Source organism: Dipodomys spectabilis, unplaced genomic scaffold, assembly GCF_019054845.1.
Source record: "Dipodomys spectabilis isolate Male_0828 unplaced genomic scaffold, ASM1905484v1 ptg000098l, whole genome shotgun sequence".
NCBI lineage: Eukaryota > Metazoa > Chordata > Mammalia > Rodentia > Heteromyidae > Dipodomys > Dipodomys spectabilis.
The window spans coordinates 24,799,500-24,820,110 of NW_024870775.1; the positions used below are offsets into that span (position 1 = coordinate 24,799,500).

A 20,611-nucleotide genomic window follows, 5' to 3' on the forward strand; every position below is an offset into this window, starting at 1 on the left:
CATATATACACCATACATGTGATCAGCAGCATGGGGATATTTAGTAGTGGTTCGACCAGATGAGTGGGAGTTCTTTGTTTCTTAAGTCCTGTTAGTTTTGTCGTATCACCTAACATTTTGGATTTAGCATCCACTTATCATGGAGACCGTGTACCATTTGTCTCTTCGCTCTTGGCTTACCTCGCTCAACATGATTCCTTCTAGCTCCATCCATTTCCCTGCAAATGCCATTATTTTGTCATTTCGAATGGCTGCATAATATTCCATTGTGTATAGATATCACAATTTTTGGATCCATTCATCTGTGGTGGGGCATCTGGGTTGTTTCCATATCCTAGCTATTGTGAACAGTGCTGCAATAAACATGGAGGTGCATGTGTCCTTGTATATTGGTTCCTGTTGTTCAGGGTAGATGCCTAGAAGTGGTATGACTGGGTCGTAAGGGAGGTCAATCTTTAGCTTTCTAAGGACCCTCCAGACTGCTTTCCAAAGTGGTTGTATAAGTGTACATTCCCACCAGCAGTGTAATAGGGTTCCTCTTTCTCCACATCCCCTCCAGCATTTGTCGTTGGCTGATTTGTGGATGTGGGACATTCTGACTGGGATAAGGTGGTATCTCAGGGTTGTCTTTATTTGCATTCCTTCACCACCAGGGATGATGAACATTTCCTCATGTGTTTCTTTGCCATTTTTATTTCTTCATCTGAGAAGTCCCTCTTTAGTTCCCTTGCCCATTTAGTAATTGGTTTGTTAGGTTTGGGAGGGATTAGTTTCTTGAGTTCCCTGTATATACAGGATGTTAATCCCTTGTCTGATATATTGCTGGTAATATTTTTTCCCAATTAGTTAGTTGTCTTTCTAGCTTGGTTGGGATAGATTTAGCTGTGCAGAAACTTTTTATTTTAAGGTAGTCCCATTTGTCGAGTCTGGGACTCTGTTCAGGAAGTTCCTTCCTGTGCCTATTAGTTCAAGTGTCTCTCTTACTCTGTTCTGCAGTAGTTTCAGAGATTCAGGTTTAATGTTAAGGTCTTTAATCCATTTTGAGTTGATATTGGTGCATGGTGATAAGCGGGGTCCACTTTTAGTTTTGTGCACATTCATAAACTTTTTAAAAAGATGACATTTACTCTATCTGAAAGTAAAAATCTTTCTAGAGCAAAAAAAAAAAAAAACCGTAATTGTTATGAAAGATTCTACCTTGAAACCAGAGAAAATCACATAAATAAAATCAGACTGGAGTATGTGCACGATTAAAGTTTGTCTCTAGCTGAAAGCATTCATATTAGAACAACATTAGCACTTTCCAAATTGATGCAGTAACTTAATGTCGCTGTTATATTTCAACATGTTTGGCATGAAAATTAAAATTTGTTAGTTTGGGAGGCCTGGAGCAGATAATAATAATTTTCTATTTCTTTGGAACATCAAATAATGTCACTCTAATAATATATATGTACTTATTTCCCAATAAGTAGGGATTTTGAATGAAAAATCACAGGCCATAATATGTACAAACTTGAGTGAGATATGCATATCACTGATTTGTGGCTTGTCTATGTTGCTTGGTATCTGTTATTATGTAAAGTTGCTACTACTCATAAAATAAGGTAAGCTAGATACTGGTAGTTCACACCTATAATCCTAGCTTCCCAGAAGGCTGAGATCTGAAGACCATAGTTCAAAGCCAGCCTAGACAAGAGGCCCAGGAGACTCTTATCTCCAATTAACCATCAAGAAAGCTGTAAATGGAGCTGTGGCTCAAGTGGTAGAACACTAGCCTTGAGGACAAAAGCTCAAGGACTGTGCCCAAGCCCTGAGTTCAAGCCAGGACTGACTGGCAACAGAAACACAGGGGGTGGAGAGGAAACGGGGACATGTTAGTTGAAAACGTTTCCAGGAGGTTTACAAAGATACTGATAGTGGAATGTAGCAGAATAGAGGACAATGAGGGAAGCTTACTGTGCATAGCAGTTCTTTTCAATTCTAAATCACAATGTCAAGGAGCCAGATTTTTTCAAATGCAAGTACAAAAATGACTAATTACATTTTAATCTAGGGAAGTGAATATGTGTACATCCCCTGTAATACTGGGGGCATATCTGTACAAAAAACTAATATATTATTTATGTGAAAGTCTAACATAACTGGACATTAGTTGTTTAATTCGGCTACCCTGTTATGTTTGCTCTAACTTAAAAACTTAAATTTATATTTTATTTTTAATTCAACATCTCTGTGCCTCAATGAATCATGGCAGTCAACAAACCCTTACTAAATCTCCAAAAATTTACCCTGTGACCATGATTCCCCAACACCTGGTTGCTAACTTTAGCTTTAGCAGGAGATTAAAAAAATTATTAAATATTTGGTTTATTAAGAAACAGTAGCTAAATAATCATTTTGTTTTCCCCAGGTTAGTACTGGTAACATGTAGACACTGTTTCTATGTTTAAAAAATACCAGTGTTTTAAAGGAGAAAAATCATTCTGCTCAATGCAGATTTCATGGCAACTAACAAATGAAAATACTTCATGCTAAAAATAACTCTGTGAAGAGAATCTGTCCCAAATATATACCACCTCTTATTCTACACAATTCTGAGGAAACAAAATATAAAACAATAAAAGAACTTGTTACACTGGTTTGTAGCTTGTCCAACTTGTTCAGCAAATACTTATATTAAATTTAAAGTTAGTGTTTTTCCATAGGTTTATTTGGGGGGTGGAGGGGCAAAAAAGGAGCACAGGAATGGATGAAAGAAGGGTAAGCAAATGTGATCATTATATTCAATGCACACTATGTAAAAAATGAACAATGTAACTTGTGGGTAGGGATGAGAGGGGGAAAATGAGGAAGAACAAAGTAAGGTGTGACATTGTCAAGAAGCATTGCACTTATAACCTGGCTTAGAGAATCATAACTGTTTTATACAACTATTTAATAATAACAATTTTAAAAATTTAGTGTTTCGTGAACTCACAGCTGCTTCAGTACTATCTGAAGTTAAAAGCTAGACTGCAGTTATTTACAGGTAGTGTCTCATAAGCTCAATTGGTAAGGATAACCATAATTAGAGATTGACACTTTTAGTAACAATTACTTTTGGAAAACATGGTTGAGATACCGCTCTAAAAGCTAAGGAAACAGACCAGGCACTCACCCCACCACAAATACACACGTGTGGCTCAGCATCTGTTCTTTGAACTTATTCCTTATTTTTTTTTGATCAGCAAAGCATTTTTCAACATCATCCTTATTTTCAAGTTGACATTTATAAATCTTTCTGAATTCCTGCAATCAGTATAGAATTTATTCATTCTATACTATTTTACACATCAAAGAAAATTATAATACCAAGAAATCTGAACTTGATGACATACTTCAGATATCAATATTATTGTTTTCTGATATTTTTGTCTTTTCTTTATAAAGCTGTAAGATAAATGGCCTGTCTGATGTGAGCATATTGAAAGGGTTACTGAGAACTCTAATTCTATTATATACTGATTCAGCCAAGGGCACAAGGCACCATGTGACTGACATGGCGTCTGAAGACACCATGGAGACCCAGGAAACTCAACCTAAGTGAACTGAAGGAAAAGAAGTAAACAGACAACTGAAATACAGAAACACAAAAGAGAAGCTGTGCACCTGTAGCTCACAAGTATAATCCTAACTATACAGGAAACTGAGATCTGAAGATTGTGGTTCAAACAAGCCTGGCAGTAAAGTCCATAAGACTCTTATCTCCAACTAACCTCCCAAAAAGCCAGAAATGGAGGTGTGGCTCAAGTGGTAGAGTGCCAGCTTTGAGAGACACAACTAAGGGACAATGCTCAGACTCTGAATTCAAGACCCATCACATACACAAACACACACACACACACACACACACACACACACACACACTCGGGAAGAGAAAGGAAGGGAGGGGAGAGGAGGGGAGGGGAGGGGAAAGGAGGGAAGGGAAGGGAAGCAGGACTCAGAGTCAAGGAAAACTTCGGAGTCCTTAAGACTAGGCAGGACTTAGAACAGAAGGTATGTCCCCACATAAAAGCAAGACTGTATGCTGCCTCTGTCTGGGCATTACAAAGTTTTTGATGCCTGAATCAGGGCTAAGAACCAATAATGAAGCTGGCGATGTGTAAATGCCAAGTTATTGAGAAGCTTGTTACATCTGTTAAAAGTTCAAATGTAATTTTAAGTTTATTTGAAGTTAATTTTGACAAAGTGTATAACATGTGTAGAGACTATGTTTCAGAAAGATTATTTGAGTAATGACATTAAAGACACTCAAAACCAAGAAAACTGGAAATAAAGCAAGGAAGAGGCAAGACCAAAAATAGACATGATTATGGATGCCTGTAATCCCAGCTACTTGGGAGGCAAAGGTGGGAAGATCAGAGTTCAAGGCCAGCCAGAGAAAAAAGTTACAAAGACTATCTCAAAAACAAGAGCTGGGAGCATAGCATAGGCAGTACCTACTTGAAAAGCATGAGATGTTGTCTCAATCTTCAATACTAAAAAAGTATGGAAGTAAAAACACATTCAATTGTGTATAAAGATAAGCCTGGGACAGATCCCAAATTTATTATGTGAGTTACTAATTATATGGTAATACTAGTTACCTAGAAAGAAAGCATTAAAAAAAAGAGGGGCTGATCAGTAGTGTGACCATTGTAGAAATAAAGATCTTCCTGATGCAGAGCTGGCAGGGCCGAGTTTTAGTACCTTATGATGCTACTATGGAATGAATGTGTTCCCTACGGAATTCATATGATGAACATCTTACTACTAAACTAAGTGATTTTAGAGACAGGGCTTTTAGGACGAGATTCAGATTGCATGCAGTTATAAGGGTAGAATTTTAATCTGGCAGATCTGCTGGCCTGTTCAGAAGAAAAAGAAGAGAGATCTCTCTCAAGTCCTGAGAAAGGCCATACAAGGACACAGCAAGAAGATGGCTATCTACAAACCAAAGAACCCTCATCAGTAAAGAAAACTATGCAGGTCTTGATTGGAGAGTTTCCCAGCACCCAAACCTATCAGAAAATGAGTTTCTTCTGTCTTAGCCACCTAGCTATCGCCTGTGGTATTTAAAGCAGACTAAGCTAGCTAATTCAGATTGCAACCAACTCATAGCCCTATTCCAGAAAATATGTGGTAAGAGGGGCTATATACTATGTCCCTCTCCCTGCAACCACAACCAAGAGATCTAGGATTGGATTTTCACCCACAGAAACCCAATCTAAGTATTGAACTGGACAGGGAGAAATGGATTGGAGTGTCTCTCAGAAATTTAAGAAATATTAAGAGAACACACCGATTCAGAGATAGAAGATTGAGTAAAAGGTAAAGATGAGCTTATGATAGATAACATATGAACCTGAGTATTGAAAAAAGTCAATGAATAGAGACAGAAGAACACAAATGATATTAAAAGGCAGCATTCGTTGAAATATAATGTAGCAGAATGAGAAGAGAACAGAGAAATTGTTCCCTCCTGGTGCACAATCACAAGTCACAATTCTTATGGTGAATCTCATTTTGCCATAGGTACATGGCATCAGGCCCTGTTCCATTACATGCTTAAGTATTACAGCCTGCCTTTGTATAGCCCCATATCATCACATCATAAACAAACCAATCCCCTCAACTATCCTTGCTCAAGAAATGCAATTTCAGGGGCTGGGAAGATGGCTCAGTGGTAGAGTGCTTGCCTCCCATGCATAAAGCCCTGGGTTCGATTCCTCAGAACCACATAAGCAGAAAAGGCTGGAAGTGGCACTATGGCTCTAGTGGTAGAGCGCTAGCCTTCAGGGTCAAGTCCAGGCCCAGAGTTCAGGCCCCATGACCACCACCACCACCAACAACAACAAAAGAAAGAAGAACGGAAGGACATATAAACACTGGCCTTTCAATAAAAAAAAAAATGTGTGAGCTTACTGGCAAAAGCAATTTAATAGGACTACTGAAGTAATGAACAATCCTACTGGGAAATCCGTTACTTTTCTGCCTGAGCTTGCTGGAAACCAGGATCTTCAAATCTGTTTTCTGAGTAGCTAGTATTATAATAGTTATGAGACATCAGCCCTTTTATTTAATGCAAATCTACAACATAATAGATGACTGGCCTGAGGTAAAGAAAGTTGTGTTTGCCCTATCAGAAAGCACTTTTGCTTTTTTTTTGGGGGGGGGGGGGTGGTCCGGTTGTAGGGCCTGAACTCTGGGCCTGGACGCTGCCCCTCAGCTCTTCAGCTCAAGGCTAGTACTCTACCACTTGAGCCACAGCGCCACTTCTGGCTTTTTTCTTTTTGCTTATGTGGTGCTGAGGAATCGAACCTAGGGCCTAAGGCATGCAAGGCAAGCGCTCTACCACTAAGCCACCTTCCCAGCCCCTCAAAAAGCACTTTTGTTATTTCTTTAATTGCAAATTCCAAAAACATACTGACACTTTAAAAAAAAATACCAGATTCGTACCTACTTCTAAACTAATTTGTGATACTTTTAGTTTTTTACTTACTGTTTACACTCAACCACTAAGTTAGCATTAAGGTTGAAAGAAGCCTAAAATACACACACGCACACACACACACACACACACACACACACACACAGAGCCACCAGGCACTGGTGGCTCATACTTGCAATCCTAGCTACTCAGGCAGCCGAGATCTGAAGATCTGAGGATCGTAGTTCAAAGCCAGCCCAGGCAGCAAAGTCCAGGAGAATTTTACCTCCAGTTAACCACCAGAAAACTGGAAGTGGTACTATAGTTAAAGTGGTAGAACTCTCTCCTTGAGCTAAAGAGTTCAGGGACAGTGCCCAGACCCAGAGTTCAAGCCCCATGACAAAAAAAAAAAAGTAGCCAAAACTCCCTGAGGATGTATTACACAAATCAGTACTATCTGATTATAGCATTGGACTGCTATTACTCAACTAATTTAACAAGCTGAACTTTCCTTTTTTTAAAAAAATAAATGTATTAGGTAAGTTAATTCTGTTCATCAATTATATTTACCTGCTTATCCCTCCACCTTCATAAATTTTTTATTACACGAGTCCAAGCTCATATAATAGATAACTCACACCAACAGGAACTCAAGAAACTCAGGAAAAAGATTTAGTGCTTCTGAGAGTGAAGTTTAGCCTTTTCTATTCTCTTACTAGGGAGCAAGCCTTTTCTATTCTCTTATTCCCTAGTTAAACTCAAAGGAATTTAGGTTGTTGGGCAGTTTGGCCCCGTTCATGACCATGTTTTCAGTATTCAGTGCCAAGATGCAAAATGCCAAGCATATTTGTTGGGCAGAGCCAGGCACAAGGATTCCTCCACGGGCTGCTCTTGCAGGTAAGCACATCAAAGCCCGACTCCAGAGGCAGTAAGTTGCTCATAAAGCACTTAAAGTCCAGCCACAGAGTTTTCCTGGGAGAAAATTAAAACATGCAGAAGGATTAGCTTTGTGGCACAAAACCCTCAGGTGCAATTTTGCCACTGGCAAACAATTCTCCTGAGAAATTACTGCAGGCTCCTGCCTTCTGCCCTTTTGCCTGCCTGGAACGAAACAATTCCCTAGGGAGCCTGGGCAGACTATGTCCTTGGTACTTATTAAAAGCACAGATACTCATGTCCCCATGGGACCCAGAAACACAGGGACAGCTGGTCTGTGTTAAGACTCATCAACAGCAGAAGAAGGGGACAGTAGAGAAGACGTTTGTCATTCCTCAGCAACCCACTCGGCAACAGGATTTTCATCCAGTTGGTGAGATCTTAATGACAGGACTGGGGCACAACAATGCATAGCTTTGTCAGTTGTAACCCAGAGATTCCTCAGTTGAGTTCTAACGAGTAGTGAACAGACAAACCTCCATTAACTGTGGAATTCAAGAGTTGGGAGACCAGAATATTATAGTCATGTTACCTTCAAGGTCTTTTCCCCTTTAACTATTAAAAATAAGTACATTTCTACCACTTCCCTATTAGTGTTTAAAACTGCTTCTCCTGTTCTGAAATCTCTTTGATAAAAAGTAGAAAGTATCACCTAACATATCACTTACTTTTCACAGCTATAAGTACTCTATATTATTGGATATTTTTATCCTTCCCCTATCAATCAGCCCCGTCTAAATTCAAGTAATAGTTTCCATGATTTCCCTTTGCTGAATTTGAATAGGAGTAAAGATAAAAGTTTTTACAAGCTTTACTCAAGAAAGGGTAGGCTCAGAAGTCCTCAGGACAGAAAACATGATATCAGAGTGTTATGTTACTTCATGTGGCCTGTATACTGTTTGAGATGATCAGTGGCTTCAGTGGCTTTCATGACTTCTGAGTGGAACTCCAGATCTGTGCAGATATACCATGTGTGGAATTTGTGAGGAGCCTGGGGACAATGATACTCTGTCTCTGAGCACATTCTTCATAACACTTTTCATGAAGCAATTCAGAATTCTCAAATTTGACTGGCAGAAGGAAACAACACACTTGCTTTTGCAATTATAAAAAAATTTTATTGAAAAAGTTTTATAAAACTTTATGAGTTCTGCCAGGCACCAACTAGCTCACACCTATAATCCTAGCTACTTAGGGAACTAAGATCTGAGGATCACAGTTCAAAGCTAGCCACAGCAGAAAAGGCAGTAAAACTCATCTCCAGTTAACCACCAAAAAGCCAGAAGTGTTGCTGTGGCTCAAGTGGTAGAGGACTGGCCTTGAGCACAAAAGCTAAGGGACAGCACCTCTACCCTGAATTCAAGCCCCACTACACATACATACACACACATGCACATATGCACACATACATACATGCACGTGCATATGTGCACACACACACACACACTTACGTTGTAAGGTCCAAACTCCCAACATCATATTTCATAAATTTTATAGATATAGAAGTAGAGGGCCAAAAAGGTCATTAACTTTATCAGGTTCACCAAATTCAGCCTTTTATAAAGCAATCATATTTCTATAGTTGTTAATATGTTATAATGGAGAAGTCCATATAATAAAATATCAACAATTACCTGAACTGTTTAGACCAAAAGTAGCTTAACTCAGCTACAAGAGGATTTGGCAGCTAAGAGAGAAGAGGAAGAAGGTAAAGGAAAAACCTTATTCTGACTAGTACATGTATAGGACAAGCAGAAAAGACCAAAAGCTATCTACATATGACCATTTAAGATGATGTTAAGCAAAATGAACCCCAAGATAAGAACACAAATATCTTTTTTCTTTCTTGCTATTGTTTCTAACGTATTTATAATGTACCACGTGATTTTTTGTTTCTTTGTATGTTCCTCTCCCATGGTATAACCCCTGTTTTCACTGTATTTGATGTCAGTACCCTGCATCTTGTATATACACTTCTCTAATTTGGGGAGGGGAAGGAAAAAAACAAAATGCTTAAATAAGGATACAGGTTGACCCATTGTAACAATGAGATGTACAAAACACTATGTTAAAAACGAACTTGGGGGGGTGGGTAGTTGTGGAGGTGGGTGGAAGGGATGATAGGAGGAAAAAAAAGAAGGAGGCAACAATGTTCAATAGGAAATATACTCATTACTTTGCTCATGTAACGGTAACCCCTCTGTACAGCATTTTTACAATAAAAAACATACACAAAATAAACCGTATTCTGACAAAGGGCACATGTTTTCTCTCATATGTGGAAATTAGATCTAAGTTATAAGTATATATATATGAAAACATATACAAGACTATATGCACATATATGCACACACTTATTGAATGAAATATGGTATACATAGGGGAGGCTCGCAATGGTGTAACTCCTTTGAACATCTAATTTAATAGTTTAACAAAATGAATACTAGGGAGCTGGAATATGTGTTGTTGGGAGAAGGAATATCAGGGGAGAGAGATAAATGGAGAAAGGAAGGGTAGGTGAATACAGTCATAATAGTCAAAGTGCATATATAAATTGAAGCCAAGTAACCTGAGGGGTAGGTGAGTTTGGAAGAGACAAGAGAGAACATGGAAGGAGTGACATTGATCAACCTGTGTTGGACTTACAAACTGACAATAATTTACGGAAACCTCTTTGTCCAACTACTTAAAAGATATATTTTAAATATTTAAGACGTATTCAACAAACTGTTTAACCTTTCACACAACAGCACTGTGATTTTAAAAGAGCAACTTTATTCCTGAGGAACAAATCACCACCAAATACTCCCATTGAGAGACAAAACTTTTTACTGCTTAAAATGGAACTGTTCATGAAGTGTCTTTCAGATATTCTTGTTTCTTGAAGCAGAACACATGTGCTTTACCAATACGTGTTTAGATACTCTCATTTTCCAGACAAGAAAACAGACGCTCTGGTTTTCCCCTCGCTGCATGAAGCTTGTAAGTAATAGAGGTATTATGTGAACTACCCAAGACATTAATGACAAGTAAGTATTTTAAACCAAGTCACAGCGCTGGGCTCTAATAATAATAATTCTAATAATAGTTAATTACCTTCAGATTAAGTAGCTCCAGGCAGCTGTGTTTTCAGAGCTTCCAGAGCGCTTTATAAATAAATCTCTTCAATAAGTACTATCCTTTTTACTAGTGGCAAGATCTTAACAAGTCTCTTAGCTGCTCTGAACTGCTCTTTCCACTTTTAAAATGGACAGCACTAATATATACAAAATGCCTGAAAGTAATAGGCATACAAAAATGTCCCTTGGTATTTTACGTCATGCCTGTATGTCACTCTATTTTGCCATTTCCAGCTGCTCTTAGATTATATAGCTCACTAAATTAGCAATCTTTCATATAAGTCAGCATTGCTCCTGCAAACTACCATGTCTTAGCTACATAGTACAGTTTCATGACATCTCGCCCATTACTGAAAACTGTATTATTGAGGGTCCTCAGAACCGTTTTCCATTGTACTTCAAGGGAGTAGAAATGAACCTGACAATTGCAAATCCCAACATTCAGCTTAGTCCAAGTACCAACTATTTAAATGACTAAATTTACTACCAGAAAAAAACAGATAGGAGAATATGTTTGATATATAGAAAGACAATAGTGAGAGAAAGGAAAGAAGAAGAAAAAATGAGGTAAGGATGCTGAAAGAAGAAAGTGAAATGACCTAGGAAGCCCTAGAAAATTCATTAGCGTTCACCAGACTAACAAGGGCCTAGAGAAGGGTGGGGCTGCCTGAGCTTACAGATGGACAGGAAGAACTGAATCATTTCCTCCACCAAATGGAATCTGATCTCGGAGAAAGAACTTGATTATGTTTTTTTTCCAATTAGCAAAACATGGTAGAAGCCCTTTAAATTTGAGTCCACTTCTTTGTGACCATTGTCAGAATCCTGTAAGATACAGTAAATGAAAACAGTCAAGTGAGTAATTTATTACTTTCTTTTTCTTGTGGTGCTGGGCTAGAATGCAGGGCCTCACACATGCTACACTAGTATCCCTAGTCTCAAATACTTCTTATATTATATCTTTACAGCCATATTTTTTTTATTTTTAAGGAGAGTTCCCAAACTCTATAAACTTTATGCCACCATAATTGTTGCATGCTTCTGTCATTGAAGCATATCCCCAAGAAGACAAGCACCTAACTTATGACTCCCCACTGAGTAGAAGTAGTGTATTTCAGCAGTGTGATTTTCTAGGAACCCAATATCACCAGCAAAAGTCAGAATTTGGAAGAAAGGCGACACACGAACCTCAACTTGAAAGACAGCAAGTAGGAAAGAGTAAGACAGAGCGAGGAGAGAGAAAAGCATTTTTCACTGAGTAAAGGCTATGGCTAACACAGCAAAGCTATAAAGCATCTGGAGTTTAAGGACAGTGGGGATACTGTACTCTGTGAGGTCCTGAGAAGAGCTAGGAAAGTGAAGCTCCCTGGACCTGCTTAGGACTTATCTTGTAGGCAAGAAGAAACACACAGAGTCACAAAGGATAAAGTGAGAGGAGTGGAAAGATCTTAACATTTATTTTCTGGTAAAAACAATCTGGCAATAGGATAAAAGAGAAAAGGAATGATGGTATCACAACTGAGCAACAAAAAATGTAAAAAGCTTACCAGGAAAACACAGAGACCCCTAGATTAAGGCGAATGCAAGAACAAAAGAGAGCAGACAGACAAATTCAGTCCAGAGAATCAAAAGAACTCAATAACCACTAGATGGTGTTGGGGAAGAGGCAACAGGAGAGGGATGAGGGACAGCTAGAGGACTAGACATCAGGCTGGACTTACTAAAACCAAATATGCATGAGAGAGCTGGAGGTAGAGAAGGAAGTGCAATATCTAAGCTTGATGAATTTTATCTAGTAGTAACATCTTAGACAAAGCAAGACCTGTTAAGGAGGCTTCTATGAAAGTTTGTGATTTTGAATACATATATATCTATATATATATGTATACAGATAGATAGATAGATAGATAGATAATTACTATGTTGAAATCTTAACTCCCAGAGTAATGGTATTAGGAGATAAGCCTTTTGAGAGGTAATTAGGTCACCAAGACAAAAGCCCTCATGAGTGAGATGACTTCTTAAGAACAGTCTCAGAGAGCTGCCTGGCCCCCTCTACCATAAGAGGACACAGCAAGAAGGCACATACTATGAAACTGTGGCCCTTACCAGACAGTGACTCTGTCTGCACCTTCATCTTGTACTTTCTAACCTCTGCAATAATACATTTCTATTAATCAAAAGCTACAAAGCCTATGGTACTTTGTAATAGCAATCCCAAAGGGCTAAAACAGGATGCTAGCAAGAGAAGCTGTGCATACCTTGGTACTCATGAAAGGATTTTTAAATTATACAATTTTAATCTTTGTAATCTTGTTATCATGTGAGGTCATTGTTAGGTTAGCTTTGTTGTTGTACTAGGATTTGAAGTCAGAGTCTTGTACTTGCTAAAAGGCATTCTACCACTTGAATGACTCCAGAAGTCTAAGTAAACATTTCTGATTAGCACAGAACGACATATTTCCATGTCCATTCTCTACAGCCTGTCCCTAAGCAAAGCATCCTAGCGACCATCTCATATAAAATTGTTGTGATGTTATTAACTTGTTAACAATTAATTTTATTTCTTGCGTCCTGTGTGCGAGGAGGGCATTAAGAAGAGACACCGGGTCAAACAAGTGTTATTAATGTCAATCTCAAATAAGAATCTTGCATATCTTCACGGAGAAAAAAATAATAAAGCACTCAGTGAAATGTACTGATCCACAGATCTACTAAGTCATTTGTTTAGCAAAATAATCTAAGCATATGCGTTTCCAACATACATGGAGGTTTGGCGGTGGGAAGGGGGAGGAGATTGGTGCTTGACAGAATTATAGACAAGTTTTTGGTCTTTGTTTGTGCCTTCCATATTTTTCAAATGAGCTAAAAACAGCTATATATTTTACTATCAATATAACTTTGAATGGCAAATAAGAAAAAAATGGCAAACTATCTGAGGCCTACTCCAACTATCCAAAACCCACATTAAATCTTCAACACAACCTAAGGAGGTTCTCCCTAAAAAGTGTGTGTTGGTCTATCTGTCTGCCTATCTGCATCTATGCTTCTGTGAGTCTATGTATGTTTATGGGTATGTCCCTGCATATACATGTGTGTGTATAAATAGCTGCTGTTAATGGGTTTTCGTCTCTCTTAAAATGTTTCCTTTCTGACTTTTCTCTCATGTATGCATGTGAACCATGCAAGATTTGGAGGGAAAGTACTTTATAAGGAATAGAATAAAGATAAGAAAGCCCTAAACAGATTTCACCACTATAGACAGACAAGCAGAAAAGGACAAGTATTTCAGTCTTAGTTTACTTTTTTTTTAAATTAATTCATCTGGCCAGAATTGAAAGTATGGCTTTAACATTTGACTAATTCATCAAATAAAATTTCATCATCTACAAAAAAGCTTCTGAAATCTTACTATATATGATTTAACTTACTTTTTTAAACCTGCATTTTCCCAAAAAGGGAAAGAAATTTTTAGGAATTTGGTATAATCAAAACATTATAGATTATACCAAATGTTAGTCCACAAAACATGTACAGACATACAGATTTTTCAGTCAATGTAATTTAAAGAAAAAAAAAGTGTTGTTTTAAATCAGACACAAAGAATACTGACATGTATGTAAGACTAATTTTCATGTTTACCAAATTCAATGTTATAATAAGTATTGAAGAAAAGGAAGAACTTTAAGAAAATGAAGCTTTTATTAAACGTTAGAGGCTGGGAACTGGTAGATCATGCCTGTAATCCTAGCTACACACAAGGCTAAGATCACAGCCTGGGCTGAAAAGTCCATGAGATTCCTATCTCAAATTTGCAGAGCACATGGGCAGCAAAGATGGTGCTGGGAGAGAGTAGAGTGGGCAGAGCCCAAGTGATCTTACAATCAGCCTAACCAGCCCATGAAGGCTCAGGTCCATGATAGGGTGTGACCTTGACAGTGATTGGTTCCTCTTCCTCCCTTGCCACGCCACCCGCCCTTTTTGGCTTTAAAAAGGGCTGCTCTCTGTTAATAAAGGAGTTTTCTACCTGCTGGATTTGGCTCCCCGCTGTGTCTGATTGTCTCCCGGGCTGAGGGAGGCTGGGGAACAGCGCTGCACTTACCTTTCCTCGGACCCTGTCCGTCTTTCGTGGGACGGACGAAGACCCAACACAAACTAACCACCAAAAAGCCAGAAGTAGAGGTATGATCCAAGTAGTAGAACACCAGCCTTGAATAAAAAAGACAAATGAAAGCACAAGGCCCTTCCTGAATTCAAGCCCCAGTACCGGCAAAATAAATACATAAATACATAAATAAGTATATAATAAAGAATAAAATAGTTTTACAAGGTCTCTAAGAGAAAATATTGGAAGCAAGACAGCAATTCACAAGTGATATATACATATATATGTATATGTATACAATTTTTTTATTTTTACTTATTTATTTATTTTGTTGTGGAGCTTGAACTCTGGGCCTGGGCGCTGTCCCTGAGCTCTTCAGTTCAAGGCTAGCACTCTACCATTTGAGTCACAGCGCCACTTCCAGTTTTTTTGATGGTTAATTGGAGGTAAGTCTCATGGACTTTCCTGCCCAGGCTGGGTTTGAACCATGATCCTCAGATCTCAGCCTCCTCAGTAACTAGGATTACACAGGCATGAGCCACAGGAGCTGGCTGACAAGTGATCTTTATCCTATAGAGTGGATCTAGAGATAGGAATTTCCTGCAAGCAATCTCATTAAGATTTGAAACCAAAAGCTAAGGCCGTTGTCTTTACAAGACTATACCTAGCTTCAGTTTATTGAAAGAATATTGGTAACAAGTACTTAAACTGTCTTTTCTGGCATCTCTGCCTCTGTTTTGTGTTTGTCATTGTTCTAAGCCATTCTCTTTACAGTCACTTTGCAAGATCTAACTTCCTGATAACAATCTTCCTGACAAAGGACTACAACTATCCACAGGGAATGGCAGAGTCTTGCAGGACGATCTTCCACAAATGAGGATAATTTGAAGCTCCAGGCTGCACCATGGAGCCAGAGAAGTCATCTTATGGAAATGAGGCACCTCCTCATTGACAGCAAAAACAACTTCTCTAGAGCCCAGCAGAGCCAGAACTGAAAGAATGACCATCCAGGCACACCTGCAAGGAGGATCCTTAAAACTATGCATATCTTTGTCTCCTGACTCTAATTCTTCCTCTGTTTAAACCTAAAATGAGTCTGTACCCAGAAGATGGCATATTCCCATGGTGGTGTCATATTCCCATGGCATTCTACCACATAATAATCTCCTTTCTCTGTTATATTTCACTACTTTTTCTTCTTGCCTGAATAATTCTTTTGCCAGATGCAAGGACTAAGACTGATTAGCTATGCAGACTTTCTGGTAACATCAAAAGTATAATCAGAACTTTTGACTATATATACTTCATTACTTTCTATCACCTTATCTTCCCTAGCTAAACTCTCTATTCTACACTAGAAAGGCACAAATAGAATTCTACTCTAGTACCTACTTCTTAGTCTACATCTACTACATCCATTTCCCAATGCAAGGAAAAAAAAAGCTTATTTCATACTCAAATCATCTTCTTCACTTTCCTCTAAAGACAGAAGTCTCTCTGCTTCTTGCTGAAGAGCCTAAAGTAGGCTAGAACCCCATATTGATCTACTGTCTTAGAAGCCCAGTACTTTTACTGCAAGAGAGCGACATCTAGATAAAAAGAACCTAATCCAACACAACATATCTACTAATTCAATAACTCCTTTAAAAAAATTTACAGGGAGGCAACTGGTTACTTAGCATTGACTTATCTGGAAGATCTATCTGCTTAGTAGTTCCCAACACAGAACCCTAGAAAATATGATTGTAATGTATCAATTTTACCATGCTAAACACCGCTTCCCTACTGTGCACCATACTAATTGACAAGAGAAAACAACACATTTCTTGTTGCAAATGAATCATACTTTAAGACAAATGTCGACCTCGTTTGGTTGGTTCATTTTATGTGCTTTGTGGTATTGGTATGTGAAGCAGACTATAAATATGTAGCCCAGACTGGCCTCAAACTTGAAATGCTCCTGCCTCAGCCTCCCAAGTGTTGATTTTATATCACTGGGGAATATTGGCGTCAAGCAGTCCTGAATTCACTGAGAGTCATCTGCTTCTACACTGTGAAGTGTGTATCTCTTTGGCAGATGGATTGTTTGCTCTAGCACATTTGGAGGCATATCCAGTCCATCTTTGCCTCAAAATATTTGATGAAATTCACAGGGTACTTTGGACATGTTGTGAAGATACAAAATGAGGCCAATCTGCAGCTCAACTGGAGTCAGGTCTATGAAATCAGATTTGGGATGAATCTGGAGAAAATAATCCACCACTAACTCAGAACAGTTACCTTTCCAGCAACTCAGTCCTTGAGCATCTTCTAAATCACTGAATCTTCACTTTAGACATTTCTTTGTAAAGCAGAGATTGCCCACTTCAACACATAAATGCTGGAAATGCCAATGAGGGCTGAATCCATGAAAAACGACATTTTAAATTTCCAAGAATCTCTCCAGTCACCCCCAATAACAAAGATTCAGCAGTCTGAGGACAGCCTTTACTACAGTGGGGATATGCATTTAAAATGGATCTGAAATGCAAACGTATCTTCAAGGGCCAAGCAGATCACTAAGCAATAGGAATTTGGAGCACAGTAAAAACACTAAACATTGCATCCCTTCCCAAACCACAAATATCAACTTCAATGATTAAAGAAGGTGGATGTGCTTGGAGCCTGTGGCTCACACCTGTAATCCTAGTTATTCAGGTGGCTGAAATGAGGATTGTGATTTGGAAGCTAGGATAATCCACCTCTAACCACCTCTCTAACCACCTAAAGGCTGGAAGTGGAACTGTAGCTCAAAGTAGAACTTTAGGCCTGGGTAAAAAAGCTAAAGTACAGTGCCCAGGCCGTGAGTTCAAGCCCTAGGACCAGTGTGTGTGTGCACACATACCCACACACACAGAAAGTGGATAAAGGGAGGAAACCAGAAATAGCAAAAGGGATAGAAAGAAGAAATACTGAAAGCAGATAGGGAAGAACAAGAATACAATGTTAAAAGTATACATGCTGTCTGATTTTATTTTTACCAAACAAGATAGAGATGAAACGTGGAGAATTTGGGAATCCCAAAAATAGCATTACTTAATTGGCACACAAGGGGGTACAGGGTGAATGTACCCAGAGCTCTGTATTATATCAGAAGTTTGAGCCAAGGCACTTCTAAGTTTTGTCATGCTTTTTAAACCAACTGCTTATCAACATTCAACCAGCCACTAACGCATAGAATACACGACCTCAGATGACTGACCCTTACATAAAAGTTCATCACAATCAACTCCCACCCAATCAAACCAGTACACATTCCCAAGTTCCCGAGCACCATCATCTTATTCGTTTGCAAATTAGATGTTAATTATTTTTATAAAACACAACTTACATGACTGCAAACGAAAACCCAAAGGGGATGTTTACAGCACAGCTGTCCACCAGTACAAGATGTGGGCGCGGGAGGGGCTGGTACTGTTCAGATTCTTTTCCCTCGGGACATTTAAAGAACATGAGAGATGTTCCTGGCCGGCTGGTGAAGTCACGGTCCCGCACCGTCATCTGAGGATACTAAGGAAACACGAGCCTCCACCCGCACCCGCACCTGCGTCCGCATCCACACACACAGCTCCCACCGCCGGCATCTTCCCCTCCCCGCACAGCAACCTCAGCAGCTGCGCCCCCATTAGGAACGCAGACTTCCTCGCCTCCCCTCTGCCAGCGACCACCACCTTCCTTCCGCCCAGGGCCTCCCTCCCCGGCAGCCCCAGCTTGGCATTGCCTGGTGATTCCCCAGGACCACAGAGAACTAGGCCTTTCTTTCGGGGCCTCCGCCAGGAAGGCAAACAAAAAAACGTGACACCATCACTACCCGCCCGGCACAAGCCCGGCTCCCCCGGACACAAAGCGGCTCCCAAACGGCGCGCCCCTCAGGGACGTCCGGGCATCCCCAGGCAGCGGACAAAGACGCCCATCCGCTGGGGAAGGGAACGGACACCGCAGACCCAGGCCGGCCGCACGCACAGCGGATGACCCGGCCCCGGGCACCGAGAGGGTGGGGTACCCATCAGTGGCTCCGCCTCGGGGGAGACGCCCCCCCTCCCCCCCCCCCGCCCGCCCCGCACACAATCAAAAGCTAAAGGCGCTAGACTGGGGCCGTTCTCGGTCCCCCTCCCCTCCCTCTGCACAGGGGGCGGAGAGCAACAGGCTGCGCACCCCCAGAAGGCCCTGCCCGCTCGGCCACCCCCCCCCCCCGCCTGCCACCCCCCGGCACCTTCTCTACACACTCCTCGGTGTGGGGGAAACAAAAACAAAAAAACAACTTTTAGAACCATTTCGGATAAGCCAGTGAAGGGGGGAGGGAGGGAGTGGTGCCCAGAGGATTTGGGGAGGAGCAAAGGAAACTTCCAGACCCCATCCTTTTATGTAGGAGACCGCGCCACGGGCCTCTCCGGGCCGCGCGGGGTGGAGCGAGCGCACCCCGGCCGCCACCCGCTACCCCCCGCCCCTCCCCGTCCCCCGTCCTACCCCGCGCGCCCAGCCCCGGGCACCCGCGCACCTTCCCGGCCGGCGCGCACGCAGGACGCGGGGACGCGCTCCGGCCTCCCAGGCCCGGCTAGGGGCTACTTACCCAGGCTCAGCCGAGGGTGCCCCGGACAGACTGGGTTACGAGAGGACCAGGAGCCGGGGTGGCCCGCGCTCCCCTCTGCAGTCACGGCGGGACAGACGCGCACCGACACTCACGCGTGACCGGGAAACTTAATCCCGCCGGGCCGGGCCGACGCCAGCCGCGCTCCGCCGCGCCCGCCCCCTCCCACTGCGCGCCGCACTTGCGCCGAGCGGGGCTGCCGGGGAGGCGGCGGCGGCGGGCCGGGGCTGCGGGGAGCCGTGACGCCGGCGACCGGCGGGTGGCGGGCGCGCTCGGCCAATCAGGGGGCGCGGCCGAGCCGAGCTTGGGGGTCCTGAGTTTGAAAGCAGCGCCCAGGGGTGGGGATGGGGTACCCGGCCCGACCGAGGGGAGGACAGGGGGACAGTGCTAGGTGTCCGGGAGGGAGCTTGGCAGATCAAATCCGGGGCGCTCCATCGAAGGTAATGTGTTTAGTGCCGGTATATCCGGTGTAACATACTTAAGGGCTTCATGACTTGTACGCACCCAAAATTATACGCTGTTGCCTGAAATGCAAATTGAGTGAAGAGTCCCACTGTCGGTAGTTTGATGGGTCAGGCCACCAGTAAAAGTTGCACATGTCTAGTTACTGGGATGACGAAGAGAAACACTTAAAGTGAAGCACGAGATGGGAGTAACCTCACTTTCTGAGTTAATTTTTAGCATATCCGTAGGCAATCCCCCCTGTCCTGGAAGCTCAGATCTGAGGATCACGAGTCAAGGCCCGCCCACCCCAAGTCCGTGAGACTCTTCAAGTAACCAGCAGAAAGCCAGACGTGGAGCTGTGTCTCAAGTGGTAGTGCACCAGCCCGAACGAAAAAGTAGAAAGAACAGCGCCTGGCTTGGCTTGAGTTCAAGCCCAGCACACGCGCACACACGCACACACACACACACACACACACACACACACGCACGCACAAGCAATAAAGAAGAATTGCTCAGAGTTGCCAGAAACCTAAGAGAATACATAGTTGATTCTGTGTTATGCTATTTAGAAGACAGTATGATCTTGAGTTCAAACCCCAGTACTGAAATGTTTTGTTTTGTTTTTTCCCTGATACCCTCAATTTGTGAGTCCCGCGTGTTTCCTTCTATGGAGAAAATTGCTGCGTTTTTCAATACACGTGTCTAATAGTACAATAAAAGATTACTCATAATTTTTAACTAAAAGAATTTCTTGTAACATTCTGAATAAAAGTACTATTTTTTCCCTTTGGCAGATTTATAATTTTGTTGTGTCTACTAAAGAAATTCAATTTGCATTTCTCCAACATTTGCCAAACATTTGAGAGGGAAAGATGGTTTATAAAATGTACACGGCTTCAGAGGTAAACTAACTTGTGATTTTAAGTGGA

The 20,611-nt window shown here is 41.2% G+C and overlaps 1 protein-coding gene across 4 annotated transcripts in view; it reads right to left on the bottom strand.

Moving 5' to 3' along the window:
- Positions 1-19,395, bottom strand: part of Mpdz (multiple PDZ domain crumbs cell polarity complex component) — a 161,504-nt gene extending 142,109 nt beyond the window's left edge. For all 4 annotated transcript variants that reach the window (XM_042686636.1, XM_042686637.1, XM_042686635.1 and 1 more), the window contains exon 1: positions 19,221-19,395. The gene's annotated coding sequence lies outside the window, so the exon portion shown is untranslated. The remainder of the gene's footprint in view (positions 1-19,220) is intronic.
- Between the last annotated feature and the right edge of the window lie 1,216 nt (positions 19,396-20,611).